The sequence below is a fragment of the Phoenix dactylifera genome, chromosome 11 (assembly GCF_051530095.1).
Source record: "Phoenix dactylifera cultivar Ajwa chromosome 11, Ajwa_hap1_PhDact_Kaust_v1.1, whole genome shotgun sequence".
Taxonomy (NCBI): domain Eukaryota; kingdom Viridiplantae; phylum Streptophyta; class Magnoliopsida; order Arecales; family Arecaceae; genus Phoenix; species Phoenix dactylifera.
The window spans coordinates 17,113,395-17,132,878 of NC_143200.1; the positions used below are offsets into that span (position 1 = coordinate 17,113,395).

A 19,484-nucleotide genomic window follows, 5' to 3' on the forward strand; every position below is an offset into this window, starting at 1 on the left:
CCAAGGTACTATCTTTCTCAGTTCTAGTTGTACTAAATCAGGACAAAATAAGTTTAGGTCTATAAAACCACATGGACAACTTATATTCAATTGAATATAAAACCAACGAGGTACCTCTATTGAATATAAAACCACATCCATATGGTCCCCAACGAGGTACCTCTTGATTATGGTTTGTCTAGAACTTATTATTGAGATGTTTTTGACTTTTCAGTTACAGTATACTGGTTATAGTCAATTGTGGTTTCCTCTCAATATTTGTGCTAGAAGGATATGCATGCTTCATCAATAGAACTAGTATATTCGTTACTATAGGGACTAATTGTATCTTTTATCATTTTTATTTTTAAGTAAATATAGTTACTTTGCAAATGTTGCATGAATTTCTTTGTGTTTTCGTGGCAATAAATAATGCTATCCAAAGGACATGATGGGAAAACACTGTTTGTTTGACGCATTCTGGGACGTAGTTTTGTTATGGCAAGGTCAGTTGGGTTGATTTACACTAATCTGTTGATATTTTGAAATCAATTAAAAATTCTAAGGAAAATAATTCAAGTAACAATTTCACTATTATTGCAGTTAGCCTACACAAGCTTAGCCTAGCTGAAGAATAAGTTGGCTTGGCCTATCTAACATTTAGGGCGAGCAAACAAGCCACAAGCTCACCCAAGCCGGTGTGCATCTTTTTAGAATTGAAAGTATGCTGGAGGATATTGTATCCCCCCTCTTCTTCTTCTTTTTTGTTTTTTTTTTTTTTTTGTTGTCTCTTTTAGAACAATTCTTTTCATTTTTTTTTTGTTGTCTCTTATTGACCAATTCTTTTCATTAAAGAACAAAGAAGTCATAATTATTTTTGTCTCCATGTCTTACAACGGATTTATAAGTTTTCTTATCAACATATGTTTTTCTGCATTTTCTGTTAGTTTGGTGCTTAATTTTATCAATCAAGGAAATACCTAGTATTTGATATATAATAAATTTGTCATCCTTTTTTATAGATAAACGAATCGATTCAATAATCAATACTCCCTTTTGTATCAATACCGTTAGAGCTAGATCTTTTTGAATTAGCATTACATCCAAATGCATTTCTCCTCTTTGAATTGAGAAAATAGCAATTTTCTTTAGATTTATCAATCTAAGTAGGAGAATTCTTTTATTTTTATGATAAATAATATGATTGTTTCAAGCATCATGTGCTGGTATGGAGGTATTAAGGTTTAAACAGATTATAATCTATTGGCGGGTCAATAGCTAGCAATTCACTTGAAAGTGCGGAAGACAAGAAACGGAACTTGTTGTGTCATAGTTTATTTGTAAACCGGATAAATTATCTTGTCTGCAATTATAAGTTGAATTCCATGGCTTGCCTTCCCGGTAAAAAGCAGTGGATAATTCTAAAAGGAAGTTGATATCTCGGTGAGCTTCAAACAAGCATAATGTCTTAAAATCTGTATGCTTTCGTTTTATTTCCCTCTGTATCGGGTTAGTCTAGGCTAACTGTTTTGTTTTCTTCAATGCTATTAAATTGGGTTTTTAGTAGGTTTGGGCCCCCTTGGCTCTCAGATATATTAAGTTGGGTTTCTTCTAAAGGAGTTCATTGGCTCTACTTTTGCTAAGTGTGTTTCACAAATTTGGATCAATATATATAGGCAGAGTACTGGTGGAGGCCTTGATAACAGTTGCCTTGGAGACTGATGCGCATAATAACATGGGAGAAGCATGAGACTATCTGGGTAACAGTTTCCGCTAAACATATAGGGGTACAATGGCAGGCTGCTGTTTAACTGGATAATTGTATAAGTATTAATTACCCACTGAGTGGTAAAGTTGTTTGTAGTTGTACCCTCTTATTTCGAGCGATAACCATTAAAAATTTCCATCACAATAGAAAGAGAAGAGAAATTTTTCGTCCATTTAAAATTATCCTTAAAATTCTTTATATAAGCTCGTGGGCCATCCAAAAAAAATAACAAGCGCGTCAAAAAAAGCAGACGCGGCCCAAAAAAAGCAGAATCTGGCCAAAAAAAGAAGAAAAAGCCTGTTGACCCAGTCTAATCGCGCAAACCGCATGCGGTCGTGCAGACACTGGCCGAACGCGGAAGGAAACAAATTGGAAAAAGAAAAATGGGGATTAAATGTGGCATGGTTTTCAAAAAAAATTAAAATATTTAATTTAATTTAACACATTTATGCTCTTTAACTAGTATTACAGCGTTTAAAATGACCTTAATTAGGAGCGACATATTACAGTTACAAAGTCAATCGATTATTGTATGATATGGCTCTTGGTGGTTATGTAAGGTTTCAATTAGATCGCCTTAAGCAAAGTAGCTTTTCATTATATCCTCCCTTCTGGCTAGAACCTATAGAGCTTCTTTAGCTATTGAGATGCTTTATCAGAACCTAATAAACCTCTCCCCGGGATCGATCTCTCTCTCTCTCTCTCTCTCTCTCTCTCTCTCTAAACCTAATAAAATTGTTTATTTATTGAGATTGTCCCTGACAAAACTCAACGAACTTTCTTTAGCTGGTTTTTAATTGACCTGAATCTGATCAATTAAACACTGAGCCATTTCAGGTACAGTAATCACGTCATGGCGTCTAAATAAATGTGGGCACATTCGTTGAAAAAACTTGTCCCTTTTGGCTTTTGTCCTCCCATCCCCCAATACCAGCAACTTCCTTTTGGATAGCAACTTTGCACACAGAAAATGTTAATATTCAGGCATTCAACTGCATATGGTTAATCCAGTTTCAGATGTTCAACTATATCTAGTTAAGCCAATTGTATCTAGTTAAGTCAGTTAATAAGTTATTTAGTTAGTTAACTCTTCTGTTATTCAGTTAAGCAACTACAGGTTTATGTATAAATATGAATTGAGTTTATCAATAGAAAGATAACAAAGAGAGCTGCTTGCTCATTCTTTCATTCATTTCATTTTTCCCTTATCTGAACTTCATCTCTTTTCATCATTGGAATTGTTCAATTCTACTTTACTTTCTTTCCCCGTTCCAAATCTTCTTCTTTTTCTTTTCATCGTCTAAAACTCTTCATGGTATCAGAGATGTAAGGCGCTTCCGTTATGGTGTCTTCAACCAACACTGCTGCAAGTTCTGCCAATGCCATAGGTGATTATGTTTCTTCTCCAATTCAGAACGTGATGGAAGACCCAACAAGCCCCTATTTCCTGCATCATGGCGACAACATAGGTTTACAACTCATTTCATTAATCTTGAATGAAGAAAACTATTCTACCTGGAGCCGATCAATGACGATGGCCTTAAGTGTCAAGAACAAAGAAGGTTTCATCGACGGTAGCATAGTTCAACCCCCAAAAAATCATCCACAACATGCTGCTTGGAGGCGATGCAATATGCTAGTTTCCGCTTGAATCTTGAACTCCATTCCAAAGAAAATGAGCACTAGTGTGATCTACATGAAATCTGCTAGGCAAATCTGGATTGATCTAAAGGAAAGGTTTAGCCAAAGTAATGGCCCCAAGATCTATCAGCTACAGAAAACCATCTCGTCCATTTCTCAGAGTAATGGTTCCGTGATCTCATATTTCACAAGGTTGAAGGGGCTTTGGGAAGAGCTAGGGAACTTCAGACCTCGACAAAGTGAGTATCAATCCGAGGAGCAAGTCATGCAGTTCTTGATGGGATTGGACGATTCATACTCAAGCATTTGTGGATGGATCCTGCTCATGGATCATTTACGACCAATCAATAAAGTGTTTGCACTTGTGCTTCAAGAGGAAAGGCAACGAGAGGTGGCTGCTACGACTCAAAACTCTGAAGTTACAGTTGCTGCTTTCACCAGTAAGTCTACCTTTGATTCAAAACCTCTTGGCAATCATTTTTTCCACAATTTGACTGCATTGAATTATCCTTTTCCCCATCAACCTTCAAGACCCATTCAAAGACAGAGTAATGTAGGCCAAATGCTTAGAAAAACGGGCCTATATGCAACCACTGTGGTAAACCAGGACATACAAGGGATAAATATTATTGCCTTCATGGTTTTACACCTGATTTTAGCTTCACAAAGAGCAAAGAAACAATTCCCACAGTCAACCAGATCTCTAGTACGTCTGCACCAGATCTTGTGCAAGACTTTTCTAATCTCACAATCACTCCAGAACAATGCCAAAGGATTCTTTCCATGTTGAAGCTGCAGTTGCAATCTTATACAACCAATTCTGCTGCAAGTATGCCACCAACTATGCCATCTGCAAATCAAGTTGGAAAATTGAGGATGGAAAGTAATAATCCTCAAATGCCATCAACCTCTGCATTTGCAGGTAACCATATTAATTAGTCTTTTGAGCACTTCTAATCGAAAACGATCTCAGTTTGCATGGTTTATTGATACAGGAGCAACGGATTATATGGTATATTCCATTTTCCAATTTTTTGAAACTCCAACAAAGGTTAATACCACCGTTTAGTTGCCCAATGGTGATCAGTCCCTGTGACACATATAGGGACAATCAAAGTTTCAGAACATCTAACCTTAACCAATGTGCTTTGTGTACCCTGCTTCTCTTTCAACTTAATTTGAGCAAGCAAGCTTATAAATGCTTATCATTGTTGCCTAACCTTCCTTTCAAATGCTTGCTTCATACAGAACCTGGTTACTTGGATGATGACTGGAGTGGGGAAGCTTAAAGATGGTCTTTATCATCTTCAATTAAACAAAGGTTCAATTGATTACTCACCCTATTCTGCTGTCCATTCGAATTCTACTGCACATCCTGTTTTTGTGCATTCAGCTGCAGTCCCTGTTTATGTTTCTGTTTTTGATTTATGGCATTGTACACTAGGTCATCCATTTCTTCCTAGGCTTAGTTTACTCAATAAACTTGTACCTGAAATACATGTTGACAAAGAAAGCAAAGAGAAGCCTTGTGGTATTTGTTCACTTGCAAAACAACATAGGCTGCATTTTTCCAATTATGAACATTGCTCTAATTCCATTCTTGAATTAGTTCATTGTGATATTTGGGGGCCTTTCTCTACACCCTCAATTGATGGTTCTAAATATTTTCTTACCGTTGTAGATGATTATAGTATAGCAACTTGGGTTTATTTGATGCATTCTAAATCTCAAACTTAGAAAATTATTCAAACCTTTTAATTCTTTGTTGAAACCCAATTTTCTATCAAAATAACATTACTTAGATCAGACAACGGATTAGAGTTTGGTATGAGAGAATTTTATGCATCGAAAGGAATATTACATCAGCTTAGTCGTGTTGATACACCTTAGCAAAATGGAGTGGTAGAGAGGAAACATCAACACATCCTTAATGTTGCTAGAGCATTAAGATTTCAAGCTAACCTTTCTTTGAATTTTTGGGAAGAATGTGTTCTTACTACTGTGTATCTTATCAATAGGATACCTACTCCCAAATTCTCTAACAAATCTTCTTATGAAGTGTTATTCTTTTCAAAACCATCCTATTCTCACTTAAGAGTCTTTGGTTGTCTATGTTATGTTTCTACTTTAAAAAGGAATAGGTCAAAATTTGATCCAAGGGCTAGGCAATATATCTTCATTGGTTATCCCCATGGTATGAAGGCTTACAAACTCTATGACATTCAGTCTAAATCCACTTTCATTTCTACGGATGTTGTCTTCTATGAACACAATTTTCCTTTTCGACACACTTCCAACAATTATTCAGTCTCGTATCATGATACGCAGCAATCTGAATTTCAGTACCATGATACTCTTTTCCTTCCATCATCTACTACTTCACATGATGCTAGTTTCTCTTAAAACAATACCAAATCCATTGATGCAGTTGCTGTGCCACCCAATCCCACTGCTACAGTATTGTGCCATAGAATTCTGATGTGCCACAGAATTTTGTTGATACAACTGCTGAAACGTCTTTTTCTGAGACAAACCTCTCCATTCCTGCTTTACCACTTAGAAGTTCTTCTCGAGCTAGGCATCCTCCTACTTATCTTCAAAAGTATCATTGTAACTTAGCTTCAAATGCTTCGAACCCTCAATCAATCATTCAACAATCAGATCAGATGTTCTACACTGGTTACCCAAGTAAGAAGAAGAATCGAAGATTGTGGTGGGCAGTAATTAAGACGAAAGCTAGATGTAGATTCTCTCCTAGTAGGGCAGAAGTAAATTTTCTTGATTTTTATCAAGAAGAGAACCACAGGATTCCTAACCCAATCTCGATGACAGATGAGCTTGATGATCCAGACATTTTGATTGGTGTTAATAGAGATGCAGAAGAAATTGATGCAACAGAAATTGAGTTGACAGCTAACCAAATGGAAGATGACTTTGAGGATGAAGAAGAAGATTTTGAAGATGAACAAACCGAGGAAGAGGAGCATGAGGCTGAGGAAGATTAAAATACAACATGCATATTTATGAATGCTAATATAACTAATTTTAGACTTATAAATTATAATTGTGCAGACATGGAAAAGAGCAAAGGGAAAGCAGCAGGTCCACTGATTGCTCTTTACTTTGATTGAATTTGTTGACATTCATATTGGAAAATAACTATAACTTTTTATTGTTGTGCAGCTATGGCCAAGAGAAAAGAAAAACCAACAGGTAATGGAAAAGCAGCTTTAGTACTGGCTGCTAATCAATCTCGGGCTACTACTCAAGTTCCTCCTCAACCTCTTAGGTTGCCTGAGCGTGTCGAGGAATGTCGTGATGATGATGACTACATCCCTGATGAGGACATGGATGAAGAGGTGGATACAGATTAATGGTGCAGTGCAAAATTATGAGGATGCAATGAATGAGGATCAGATGAATGATGAACTTGGGGCTGATCCAAGATAGAACAATGGCCGAGAGCCAATCCTTAAAGCCCCTATTGATACAAATGGAAAAGTGATTGTTAGGTGCACAAGAGGAATGTTTGAAAATATCACTTTCTTCCATCACTAACTTGTTTATGTGTTTGTTGCATTTAAAGTATTTAGTTTATTTTCTAATGAATATTTTTTAAATTGCAGGTTTCTTGATTATGAGGTCAGCCACAAAGCTGTTGCTATCATGCGCCAATTTTTCAATGGTCCTTGGTTGTCATGGAGGGAAGTCCCTGCACATGCTAAAGTTGGAATATGGAACAAGTTTGAGGTGATGTAATTAATTTATAATTCTTATCATTAACTTTTGCCCTTATTACACTTGCCAATTAGTAAGTCTGATTGCTTGCGACCTATATATTATTAGGAGATACACACAATTCTTCCAGGATAATTGCATCATGTGCATCAAGTTTGGAACAAGCATTGTCAGTGACGATTGACAACCTCATTAGGAAGGGTCAAAAGCCAAAAGCTTCTGGAATCAAAAGGAGATTTAAATAGAGCCCGTGATAAACCCTCTAATTGGATCTCTAGAGAAAATTGGAATAAGCTAATTGACATTTGGATTTTTCCAGAATGGAAGAAGAAATCAGAAGCCAACAAAAAAAATAGAAACACCATGAAGAATGGTAGCATCTCTAAACACTGTGGAGAATCAAGCGCATTTGTCAATCATGACGAATGACTGATACACATCTTTATTCAATTAGATTTCTATAATAATTTTCATATTATTGTTCAATCATCTCAAATCAGCCCATTATATGTTAATGATTTTTTTCTTTTCTCTTTTGTAGAAAATAAAGCTCGGTAGGGAGCCAACAATTGTTGAATCTTTTAATCGGACGCATAAGACAAAGCAAGGCATGGAAGGATATGTGGATAAGAGAAATGAAGCTGTCATAGTAAGTATAATTTTTTTTATAATTCATAAATATTATTGAGCTTGCTCATGTTTATCTCTTGTTTGATCCACCATAATGTTTTTCTCTTCTTTCAAATCAACTGACAGGCAAAGTATTCGGCTGAATACTCCAAAAAATATGGTGATGCCTCCACCTCAGATGCTCCACCACATGATTATGACTTGTGGTTTGATGCAACTGGTGTCCCAACTCATAGCCATGTCTATAGCTTTAGTCCCCTGAAGGATCTTACTGGAATTATTGGGCAATCATCACCCTCTTCCACCTTTACAAGTCAAGCTCTAGAGTTGTACATGCGTGAAGACCTTCTAGGTATTCTTGAGCACGAAAAGAAAAAATGACAAGATGAGGTTCTTCAAAAGATGAGAGAAGAGATTGGCTTTGGACCAAGGCATGCAGATCAGGGAAGTAATTGTGATTCTGGTTCTGCTGATCATGCTTCATTATGATTGTTTTTGCTTTAGATGATAGGTGTTTGCATTTGTAGGAGGAATGAAATCTCTGTTGATCTCTATGACATACTTTTGGACTTTGATTTTGATGGATTTAGGCATGTTGATGCCTATTTTGAATGACATGTTAAATGACTTTTGCGTAATGTTAAATACCTTTGCTATTACTGATATTATTATTATTATTATTATTATTATTATTATTATTATTATTATTAGCCAATCAATGTACCAAATGTACCAGGTTATTGGAATGTGATTAGTGACCATATTTGGTTACTGAATTATTTACCAAGTATTGTGACGAGCAGCCATAAACTTAGTGATAGAATTTTGGTTACTAAAAATTGATTTTGCTCAGTGAGTTGTGACAAATTAGTAACGGTAACCTTGTCACTAGGTCAGTGACAGAATTAATGATAAATTTAGTGACAAAATTTGTGACCATGTCTGTGACGACTAAATCTATCACTGCAGGTTGTGACAGATCAATGACCAAACTTGTGATCGAATTCTGTGACAAATCAGTGACCAAGTTATCTTCGTCACTAACTCAGGGACTCGTTAGTGACGAAAAATATGTAATTTCTTAAATATTTAATTTTTGGATTTGTAACGGCTTAGTGACGGCGGGTCTGTCACGAAGTTTAGTGACGGGAATTGCTGCCGTCACTGAGAATTTAGTGACGTTGTAACCAATTTAGTGACGGGAGCTCCGGTCACAAATACCGTATTAGTAACAGGAAACACGATATAGTGACGAAAATCTCCATCACTATTGTGTGTTTTCTGGTATTGAGATTTTTGTGCAAAGCAAGATAAGCTCCATGATATTTCAAACTTTTTGGGTTATGGAAAGATTTCTCCATCTCACCGAGTCTTTGCCTTATCTATCTCATATTTCACTGAGCCAAAGACCTATGCTGAAGCATCCAAATTACCTGAATGGTATGCTGCCATGAATGCTGAAATCAAAGCCCTTGTTGGTAATAACACATGGACCATTACCACACTGCTGAAACAAAAACAAGCAGTAGACTGTAAGTGGATTTACAAGCAGAAATTTAAATCAGATGGAGTTGAAGAAAGCAAGAAAGCAAGACTTGTTGCTAAGGGGTATACACAACAAGCTGGGTTGGATTATCATGATACTTTTTTCTAGTTATAAAATTAGTGACAATTAAGACTCCTTAAAATAGTTGGTTCTCATATCAACTTGATGTAAATAATGCATTTTTACATGGTGATTTACATGAGGAAGTCTATATGACACAATCAATGAGATACAGGGGGAGAAAGGGGAAAGGTTAGTATGCCGCTTAAATAAATCCATCCATGGTTTGAAGAAGACTTCAAGACAATGGTTTGAAAAGTTGTCATCTTTCATTATTTCTCATGATTTCATTCAATCTAATGCTGATTACACTCTGTTCACAAGGAAAAATGGTTGCTCTTACACAACTATATTAGTTTAAGAAAATGGTTGATGACATAATCATTGCTAGTAATGACATATCTTATATCAATCAATTCAAGAAAACTCTAGATCTGCAATTTAAACTTAAGGATCTAAGAGTTCTCTAGTATTTTCTTAGTCTTGAAGTGGCTAGAAGCTCCAAAAGAATCTCTATTTCTCAATGAAAATATGCTTTAGAGGTATTGAATAATGCTGGATATCTTGGTGCAAAAGCTGCAAAATGTCCAATGGCACAAAATTTGAAACTTAGCAAATATGAAGGAGATCCCATTCCTGATCCTTCAATCTACAGAAGGCTTGTAGGGAGATTACTTTATCTTACTATAACAAGACCTGATCTGACTTATTGTGCACAAGTCTTAAGTTTGTTTCTAGACTCTCCCAAGCAACCACATCTTGATGCAGCTTTTCATGTCTTAAGATATCTAAAGGGCACACCAGTGCAAGGCTTGTTTTTTCCTTCAAATTTTGAGCTACACTTGTAAGCATTTTGTGATGCAGATTGGAGAGCTTGTTCTAACACTTGACGATCTGTCACAGGCTTTTGCATCTTTCTTGGGAATTCATTTATATCATGGAAATTCAAGAAATAATATACTGTATCAAGGTCTTCAACAGAAGCTAAATATCGGTCCATGGCATCTACTTGTTGTGAGCTCACTTGGCTAATTAGTCTCCTTCATGATCTCAATGCTTCACACCCAAGAGCAGCTTTGTTATTTTGTGATAATAAGGCAGCCTTACATATTGCTGCTAATTCGATGTTTCATGAAAGGACCAAACACAACGAAATTGATTGTTACATTGTACGAGACAAGATACAATCCAGAGTGGTTCGAACTTTGCATGTTCCTGGTGTTATGCAACTTGCTGACTTATTGACTAAAAGCGTTGGAATTGCTAGATTATATACTTTACTTAGCAAAATGGGTGTTCATAATTTGCACACTCCATCTTGAGGGGGAGTGTTAATATTCAGACATTCAACTGTATATGGTTAATTCAGTTTCAGATGTTCAACTGTATCTAGTTAAGTCAGTTAGTCAGTTATTTAGTTAGTTAACTCTTTTGTTATTCAGTTAAGCAGCTACAGTTTTATGTATAAATATGAGTTGAGTTTATCAATGGAAAGATAACAAAGAGAGCTGCTTGCTCATTCTTTCATTCATTTCATTTTCTCCTGATCTGAACTTACTTCATCTCTTTTCATCATTGGAATTGTTCAATTCTGTTTTACTTCCTTTTTCCTGTTCCAAATCTTCTTCTTTTTCTTTTCATCGTCTAAAACTCTTCAAAAAATATGAATGCCACCACCTGCACACAGAAAAGCCTAATTCATTCCATTACTCTTGGATGGCAACTTTGACATACCTTTCCATGGATTTATCCTAATGCATGCTTCTGTTGTTGATGAACCAACATGCATGGTTTTTATCAAGGGTATTATGTAGTGAAGAATGTATTTTTCTTGAAAACCATGATCCTTTCCCCACAGTGGAAGAAAATCGAGAAAAAAATCCTACAAAACAATGAACAAGGTGATAGAAACACAGATCTCACCACTAACAACCCAAGCGTGTTGCCTCCCAAGAGAACTACGCTCACTGCCTGTTCCTAGGTTTTTATGGTTCTCGCAACTTTTGCATGACTTCTTATAGTTCTAATGGCCAACTCTGGCTATTTATAGCCACCACATAATATTCTGGGCAATGATATGCGTGGGATCCTTAGGGATCTTTATTCTCGGCCGTAGGATTACTGAAAAACAAATTTTTACAAAACCCCTTATATTTTTTTAATTCCAAATTTTAGGTTTCTACAAATTGCAAAAAATATTCATCAACACTTTGTGATTGATCCTCGAGAAAGAAGATTAATTTCGTGAAATTTTTTTTGCTGACAATTTTGTTTATTATTCTTTCACTACACTATATTCCATATAAGCCAATAGGATCGAAAAAATATCACTGATTAAATCCCTTGCTTATATAATTCTTAATTCTTATTCTGTAATTCAATTGGACCCAAAAATTGTTTCTAAAACAATTTCATAAATAAATATTTTATTTATAATAATAATAAAATATAATGAAAACAATTTTCATAAATCTCACTTGCTAGTTTTTTCTTTTGATCCAACCTCATACATATATACTGAATATACTACCTCAAATTAAGGCTGATGAATTTCTTATTAAGCATCTATACAATTTTATCTAATGCACTCAAGACCCAACTTTGTCCGTATATTTGATCTTGAGAAGACCATCAATAATTAACTCAATCAAAGCACAAGAACACATCAAATATATCTGCATAGACCTCTCAGGTCAAAGGACATATAAACTAATTGTGCTGAATACTCTTCTCAATATCAGTGATCACTTCCAAAAGATATTCATATTTGGATCCCGTTCAGTGCATGTACTCTTACAGTGCACCCACTCGTCTGCTTAAGATCTCTACCTTAATAACGGAGCCTATCATCCTATTTATCTAGTGGCACAATGAGTGTAGGCCTAAAATATGTAACTCGACCTAGAACAATATGAATTAACAAGAAACCGAAAGACCACCATTAATTCCACGCCTATGATTCATTAATCATCGGTGTGGTCCTTCTACAATGTTACTCAACATATATACCATGTGAACATCTCATGTTGCAATCAAATACCTAATAAACAAATAAACATAAATGTGAAAAGGAGAAATTAATAATTTAATAATTACCAAAATTGTTTTACAAATTGATTTCTGAGGGCATATATCTAACATGTAGTTCTACTCGTACCTATAGTCAAATAGGTACGCTAATACTAATGGGTTAGTCCAGATTTTAGAGATGCATCATCTAAGAAACATGACCATCGAGACAAGCGTCAATTGACTGGTTCCAGCGGCCAGGTTAGGTTGGATCTAATAGAATTTAAATTCTCAGACAAGACCTATCCACACTTAAATTCATGGGCTTTGATGCCCCTGCATCATGTTACCCTCATTCTAGTGAGCTGCGCCGTTTAAAGAACCTGAATTTTGAGACTAGAATCGGACGCATACAAATCAAGGTCAGGTCGTAGGAAGGTCTGAGCCCGTAGACCAGTATCCAATATGAAGGGTCCACACATGGCCTAAAACCCTAATATTCGTGCCAAGTGAACAACTCAGCCTGTAGGCCGAGATACCAGACTAACTAGAAATATCAAACACGGAAGGCAAATCTCCCATAAACCTCAATGCATAGAAGAGAAACTGGTGACCAAAGGTTAAAGAAACAATGGCGTAACAATGAGTAACTCTCACAGACAGCCCTTAGGACACAGGATTAGGCTATCAGCCTCAGCTACCCCACTAGGTATTGCTCTCACTATCTCAGACAAAAGAGGAAGAAGACTCTAAATTTGGATTCATTTGTAAGTGTTAGTTGTTACGTCCTATTTTGTCATACCAGAATAAATCTAAATGTTAGCTCTCTATCTGGCTCTAGTAGGTACCCTCGATGGTAGACTTCTGCTGCAAATGGGCCAGAAGAGGCAGCTCAGACATTGACCTTTTCCCTTTAAAGTTTATCTTACACTCACCACTGGTTTGTCTAGAATACTTCTTCTTCCTGTATTAATAATAGCGACTCAGCCACCCTTTCTTTGTTATTCTTCTCATTGCTTTCAATCATTGCTTTAAACAAAAATTGCTATGGTGATGAGAACATACCAGAGTTGCAAGTTTCTGAGTCTAATGGTGTGAATAGTTTAACATGGCTACTTACATACTATTATCTTTTATTAAAAAAATTTATTACTCTTTTGTATTTTCTTTTGGCTTTTTTTTATAACTAGTTTCTGTAAACTTTTTAGGTCAGGTAGCTTTGCCTCCCTCTTCATCAAAAGGCAAAAAAAAAAAAAAAACACAAACTCCATAGACCTTTTGCCAATGCCTTGAAGCTTTAATCGATGAGGTTCTTTTTTAAGTTGCCTTTCTAACAAAAGTTAAATCCATATCAAGATATACATATGCAGTATATGAAAAAATGGGCTAATAGCTCTATGAAGAAATAGGCAATATTGGAAACCTAGTCAAGCACTTTGGCTCTCTTCTTTTACCAGCCGTACGTTAATTTCCAAGAAAAATAGGGCATGTTGCCTTTGAAAACATTAGTTTCCTTTATGGTTTGGGGTTCCAACTCTTACGAAAATAAATATTAATAATTTCTTTTCGAGTTAGGAAAGAAAAAGTGATTCGCAAGGTATTGAAGAAATATTTCTCAATTCAAAACTCTCTTTTTAGTATAGTGTCAAAATTTTATCATGCTAAAGTTATATCAATAATAAAATCTTATATAAAAATAAAAATACATGAATTGGAGTTTCCAAGACAATCCATGCAAGCTAGGCAGCAGAAAAAAAAACAGCCCGTAATTATACATGAGTAAAGCCAAGTTTAACCTAATTGTTACATTGTAAATGAGTTATACTAAAATGGATGATAGTGAAATCTAATTCTGGGAGACTTGTTATGCCAAAAAAAATAATAATAAGGGAACACTTTTTTTGCTAAAATGGGTTTTAAAAATTATCAATTTCTTCAAAATAGGTTTTAACAAAAGCCCGAAACACAAATTCATGAAACTCACCCGTTTATGTTAAATCGAGTAAATTTCACACTAATACTAATCATGCTCAAACATGCTGCTAGACATGTGTCATGATAGGTAGATGCGTGACCAAAAAAGTAACAGCATGCAAGAAACATCATCCAACATAATAATAAATCATGAGTAAGGTCCATCCTCTTTTTTCTTTAATATCATAAAAATAAATTCCCAAATTTGGACTTCTTAAATTCAGCAAGAAAAACCCGATGAATCCCACCATTGCCGCGCTTCCTTTAATTCCACCCCGGCATTTATTGAGGATAAAGAGAGGTGGAAGGAGGCAAGAGTCTTCGCGCACCCGCCACCACAAGCCAGAGAGCTTCAACGGCTGGGCTGTCCTTGCCGTCTTGGTGAGTTCGCGTTCTCTTGCCCTCCTAAAAAAATTGCGTCTTTCTTTGTTTTGCTAAGCCCAAAGCCTCTCACCCTCCGATTGAGAGTTTTGGGGAGGAAAAAAAAAAAAAATTTAATGAGGAGGGAAAAGAAAAGGAAGAGATAAAATAGACTTTCCTTCCCTCTTGGAAGTTTTAGAAGGAAAGAGAAAATACTTTCCTTCTCCTTATTTGGAAGTTTGGAGAGAAAAAAAAAATATACCTTTTTAACACTTTTACTAAAATACCCTTATTATAAAAAAAACATGCTTATGAGTAGAGGTGTAAATAGATCGAATCGGAACGAGTCATGAGTGACCTCGACCCAACCTGAATTCTTGTTCGGATCCTAATTTTAGACCCAGACCCAACCCACTAGAAAATCAGATCATGTCGGATTAGATCCATGGCTACAATTTTTGACACAAAGAGTCGAAATTTTTAAAGCTTAACAACCGTTGCTCCTCCAAGATAGTGCAGCCGTGGAGATAGAGCTCCGTAGAGATGCAGCAGATGGGTATATGAGATGGAGATGACATATGAAAGATTAAAACAAAAGATGCCTCAGGATATATTTATTATTTTAATTTGGTACTTCTTTAATTTAAAAATAAAATAAGTATTATAAAAAATTTATTAAGTTCCAACTCGTTTCTCTCCAAATCCTTCCACTTATTGAAAAAAAAGAAAGAAGGATAAAATTGGAGTCCAAAATTTTTCTTCCTAATTTCTTCTTTTTATTTTTTTTCGCTAAAAAATTTTCAAACATCAAAATTTTTAACTTTTTTTTTTTCGTCCCATTTCTTTTTCCTCATTTTCCAATTTTCAAACGGAGCCTCAGTGGTGGCTCGGGACTCCTCAAGATGTTCTGAAGATGGGAGTCTTTTGATGCCTGAGCTTCCCCTCTCCCCAGATCCTCTCCTCTCCAAGCGAGTCTTTTCGTGTCTGTAGTTTTCTCAGGGGAAAAGGGGACGGAAAGGGAGTACAAAGATCGTTTTCTCGGGGTCACCTCAACCCATCATCCATCTCTTATGATCTCCTTTCCCTTCCTCTAAGGCTTTTCTCCTAATGGGTGTGGGGTTCTTCATTTGCTTCCTTGCTGTGGTGATGTTGTTAAGATGCTCGGCTTCTCCGCAGCTCAATACGGATGAGTTCGTTGTCTCTGATTTTTTTCTGAAGATGCGAGCGGAGGTCTCTTCTCCCGTCTCTGGCTCCTCTTATTCGGTTTGCTCGTGGAAAGGCGTCTCCTGTGACGAAAGGAAGGAGAAAGTCATCGCCTTGGTGGCTTCCGGCCTCGGGCTCTCTGGCCCCATACCGGAGAACACCATTGGAAAGCTCAGCAAGCTTCAAACTTTGGATCTCAGTGCCAATAACATCACTGGGCTTTCTTTGGATATTTGGGGACTGGGTAGCTCTCTCAAGAGCCTCAACCTTTCTTCGAACCAGATTAACGGGTCTCTTCCTGACAACCTTGCGGATTTCGGGGAATTGGAAAGCCTCGACCTTTCTTGCAACGGCTTCTCCGGCGAGATCCCGACAGCGTTGGGCTCCCTCTCGAGATTGAAAGTTCTCAATTTCAGCGGCAATGGGTTCGAGGGGAGCATCCCGGATTCCATTCTCGGCTGTAAGTCCTTGGTTTCCATCGATCTCTCGAGGAACAGACTGAATGGTACCGTGCCGGGTGGCCTCAATGATGCATTCGAAAATTTGATGTTCTTGGATCTTTCTGGAAATGAGATTAATGGGACGCTGCCGGTGTTATCAGGGCTGAACTCCATCACCTATCTCAATCTCTCAGGAAATTTGTTTCAGGGTTCGGTTCTTGGGGTGTTTCAGGAGCCATTGCAGGTCATAGACCTCAGTAACAACCAGTTCCAAGGACACATCTCTCAGGTAAACCTCAGCTCCAGCTACACTTGGTCTTCCTTAGTTTATCTTGACTTGTCTGGGAATGAACTCAACGGAGAATTCTTCGGTGATTTGGGCCGAGCCCGGTCGCTTAAACACCTTAATCTTGCATTCAATAGGTTTTCTCATCAGAATTTCCCTCAGCTGGAGCAGCTTTCTGGTCTGGAATATCTCAATTTGTCGAAAACTAGCCTGAGTGGCCAAATTCCAACTGAATTCTCTAAATTGGTACGCTTGAAGACACTAGACCTTTCGCAGAATCAGATAGCTGGCTATATTCCTGATTTGAGCGTGGTCAATCTACAAGTTCTAGACCTTTCAATGAATAATCTCACAGGTGGAATCCCCGGGCCTCTGCTAAACAAGTTACCCAACATGATAAGGTTCAACTTCTCCTACAACTACCTTAAACTTTGCGCTGCTAGATTGTCACCCGAAACATTCAACACGGCATTTGTCGGATCCCACAATGACTGCCCAATCGCAGTCGACCCAGATGTTATCAGAGAGAAGGGGATGAAGCATAGGGGCCTCAGGTTAGCAGTGGCCGTATCTCTGTCGGTCTTCTTTTTGATAGCAGGATTGGTGTGCCTTGCCTTTAGATTCCGAAAGAGAACTAGATCATGGGCAGTCAAGCAGTTCCCATCCAAGGAGGAACCAAATGTTTCAGGCCCGTTCTCCTTTCAGACGGATTCAAAAACCTGGGTTGCCAATGTCAAGAGTGCTACCTCTGTCCCCGTCGTCATATTCGAGAAGCCATTGCTGAACTTTACCTTTGCCGACCTCTTGACTGCAACTTCACATTTTGATAGGGGAACTTTTTTAGCTGAAGGGAAGTTCGGTCCGGTGTATAGAGGTATTCTACCTGGAGGAATTCATGTGGCCGTGAAGGTTTTGGTTCATGGTTCTGCAGTGACAGACCAGGAAGCGGCCAGAGAGCTTGAGAGACTTGGACGGATCAAGCACATTAATCTAGTCCCTTTGACAGGCTATTGCTTAGCAGGGGATCGGAGGATTGCTATATATGATTACATGGAGAATGGAAATCTACAGAATTTGCTTCATGACCTACCATTAGGAGTGCAGACAACCGAGGATTGGAGTGCTGATACATGGGAAGAAGATGCTGGCATTGTCAAAAACATCACAACTGAAGGGATGACTACTTGGAGATTTAGGCATAAAATTGCACTTGGAGCAGCAAGAGCATTGGCTTTTCTCCACCATGGATGCTACCCTGAGATAGTTCACAGAGATGTGAAGGCAAATAGCATCTATCTTGATTCAGCATTGGAGCCTAGATTATCTGATTTTGGATTGTCAAGGATAGTTGGAGCTAGCTTGGAGGATGAGATCTCTCGGGGATCGCCAGGCTATGCTCCTCCAGAGTTCTCCGAGTCGGAAAATGTCTCAGCAACAACAAGATCTGATGTATATGGCTTTGGGATTGTGCTTTTTGAGCTCATTACGGGGAAGAAACCGCTTGGAGATGACTATACTGACGAGAGGGAGACTACTCTTGTCAGTTGGGCTAGAACATTGGTAAGGAAGAATCAGGGATCGAGAATAATCGACCCTAAGATTCGGGAGACTGGATTGGAGAAACAAATGGAGGAAGCACTAAGGATTGCTTATCTGTGCACTGCTGACCTACCATCAAAGAGGCCTTCCATGCAGCAAATAGTTGGCCTCTTGAAGGACATCGAGCCCATATCCGCTGATCACTGAAACGGAGAAGCATGGGTCAGCTTTTCTTGTCTCTCAATATTGCTGCTCTTCCAGTAGAAGGAGATGTACAGCAGTTCTAAACTACTTCCGCATTGAAGTTCTTGCTTTTTTTCAGATTTTCGTTCAAGTTTCAGAAGAAGATTTACATCAAAGTGACTCCCACAAAATGCTTGAACTATTACATACTCCATTAGTTTCTTTCCTTTTCATGGTTCCTTGCTTCATTGCTTTTGTTTATCACAAAACAGCCATAGTACCCTTTTTTGTGACTTCTGAAGTCCAGTTTCCTGGATGTCAGTAAAGCAAAGTGGCTTTTGATGTTTTTCACTCATTTGGTTCTCAACCGATCGAGGTAACACCTCTTAAAGTACTTCATAAGTTAGCTGCTGGGTTTTGTTTCAAACTAGGATTTTAGCAGGTATACAGAAATCCTTTTAATAGTTATGTACATACTCAAAGTTTACATCAGCTCACCAGCTTCCACCCCTATCAAGATTAAACGACCACAATAGGTTGCCAAAGCTTGATAGTTTAATTGACATCATTGCCAGTGATCATGCAGCTTGTTCATTTCTTAGATATTTGCATACCAACCTCTAAGATGCACTCTGACAAGTCAAAACTTCTCTATTTCTGTTGGGAAAACAATTGCAAGTATGAACTGGGACAGGGTAGATGCTTTCCTCCCACTCCTCCCTGATGTCTGAATTATGATACATTATTATGTTATCCCTTAGAAAATAGATTAGGTGGGGACATTCATGATGGTAACCCCAGTGCTATTATTTATCTGAGTGGCTTGGTTGGCATGCATGTTTGATGTCTTCTGACTCCACTCCTGTATTTTGGAGGTTTCCATTATACTTTCTTAAGAAATGGCAGTGCCTCTGTCACTTGAAAATATTCCCACAAAACTTGAACACCTGCATATGATACACAGTAACACAGACTAGATATAATGGTTCAGATCTACAAATGAATAGCCTTCCATTCTGAATGATATATATTTCTACCTCCATGAGTTGAATCTCTAGTGGCATGAACACTAGAGATAATCACAACGCAAACAAAAAGGGATTCAGAGTACAGCACACCAGTTGATTG

General features: G+C 37.5%; 1 long non-coding RNA gene and 1 pseudogene across 2 annotated transcripts; both read left to right on the top strand.

The window, feature by feature from the left end:
- The first annotated feature begins 6,147 nt into the window (after nucleotides 1–6,147).
- Nucleotides 6,148–8,489, top strand: LOC120111403 (uncharacterized). Its single transcript, XR_015971211.2, has 3 exons — nucleotides 6,148–6,915; nucleotides 7,015–7,775; nucleotides 7,883–8,489. It is a non-coding gene; the product is annotated as an uncharacterized LOC120111403 (long non-coding RNA).
- Nucleotides 8,490–15,543: 7,054 nt separating this feature from the next.
- On the top strand, nucleotides 15,544–18,760 carry LOC103707793 (putative LRR receptor-like serine/threonine-protein kinase At2g24230 pseudogene; annotated as a pseudogene). Its single transcript, XR_015971212.1, has one exon. The product of XR_015971212.1 is annotated as a putative LRR receptor-like serine/threonine-protein kinase At2g24230 pseudogene (transcript).
- Nucleotides 18,761–19,484: the final 724 nt, after the last annotated feature.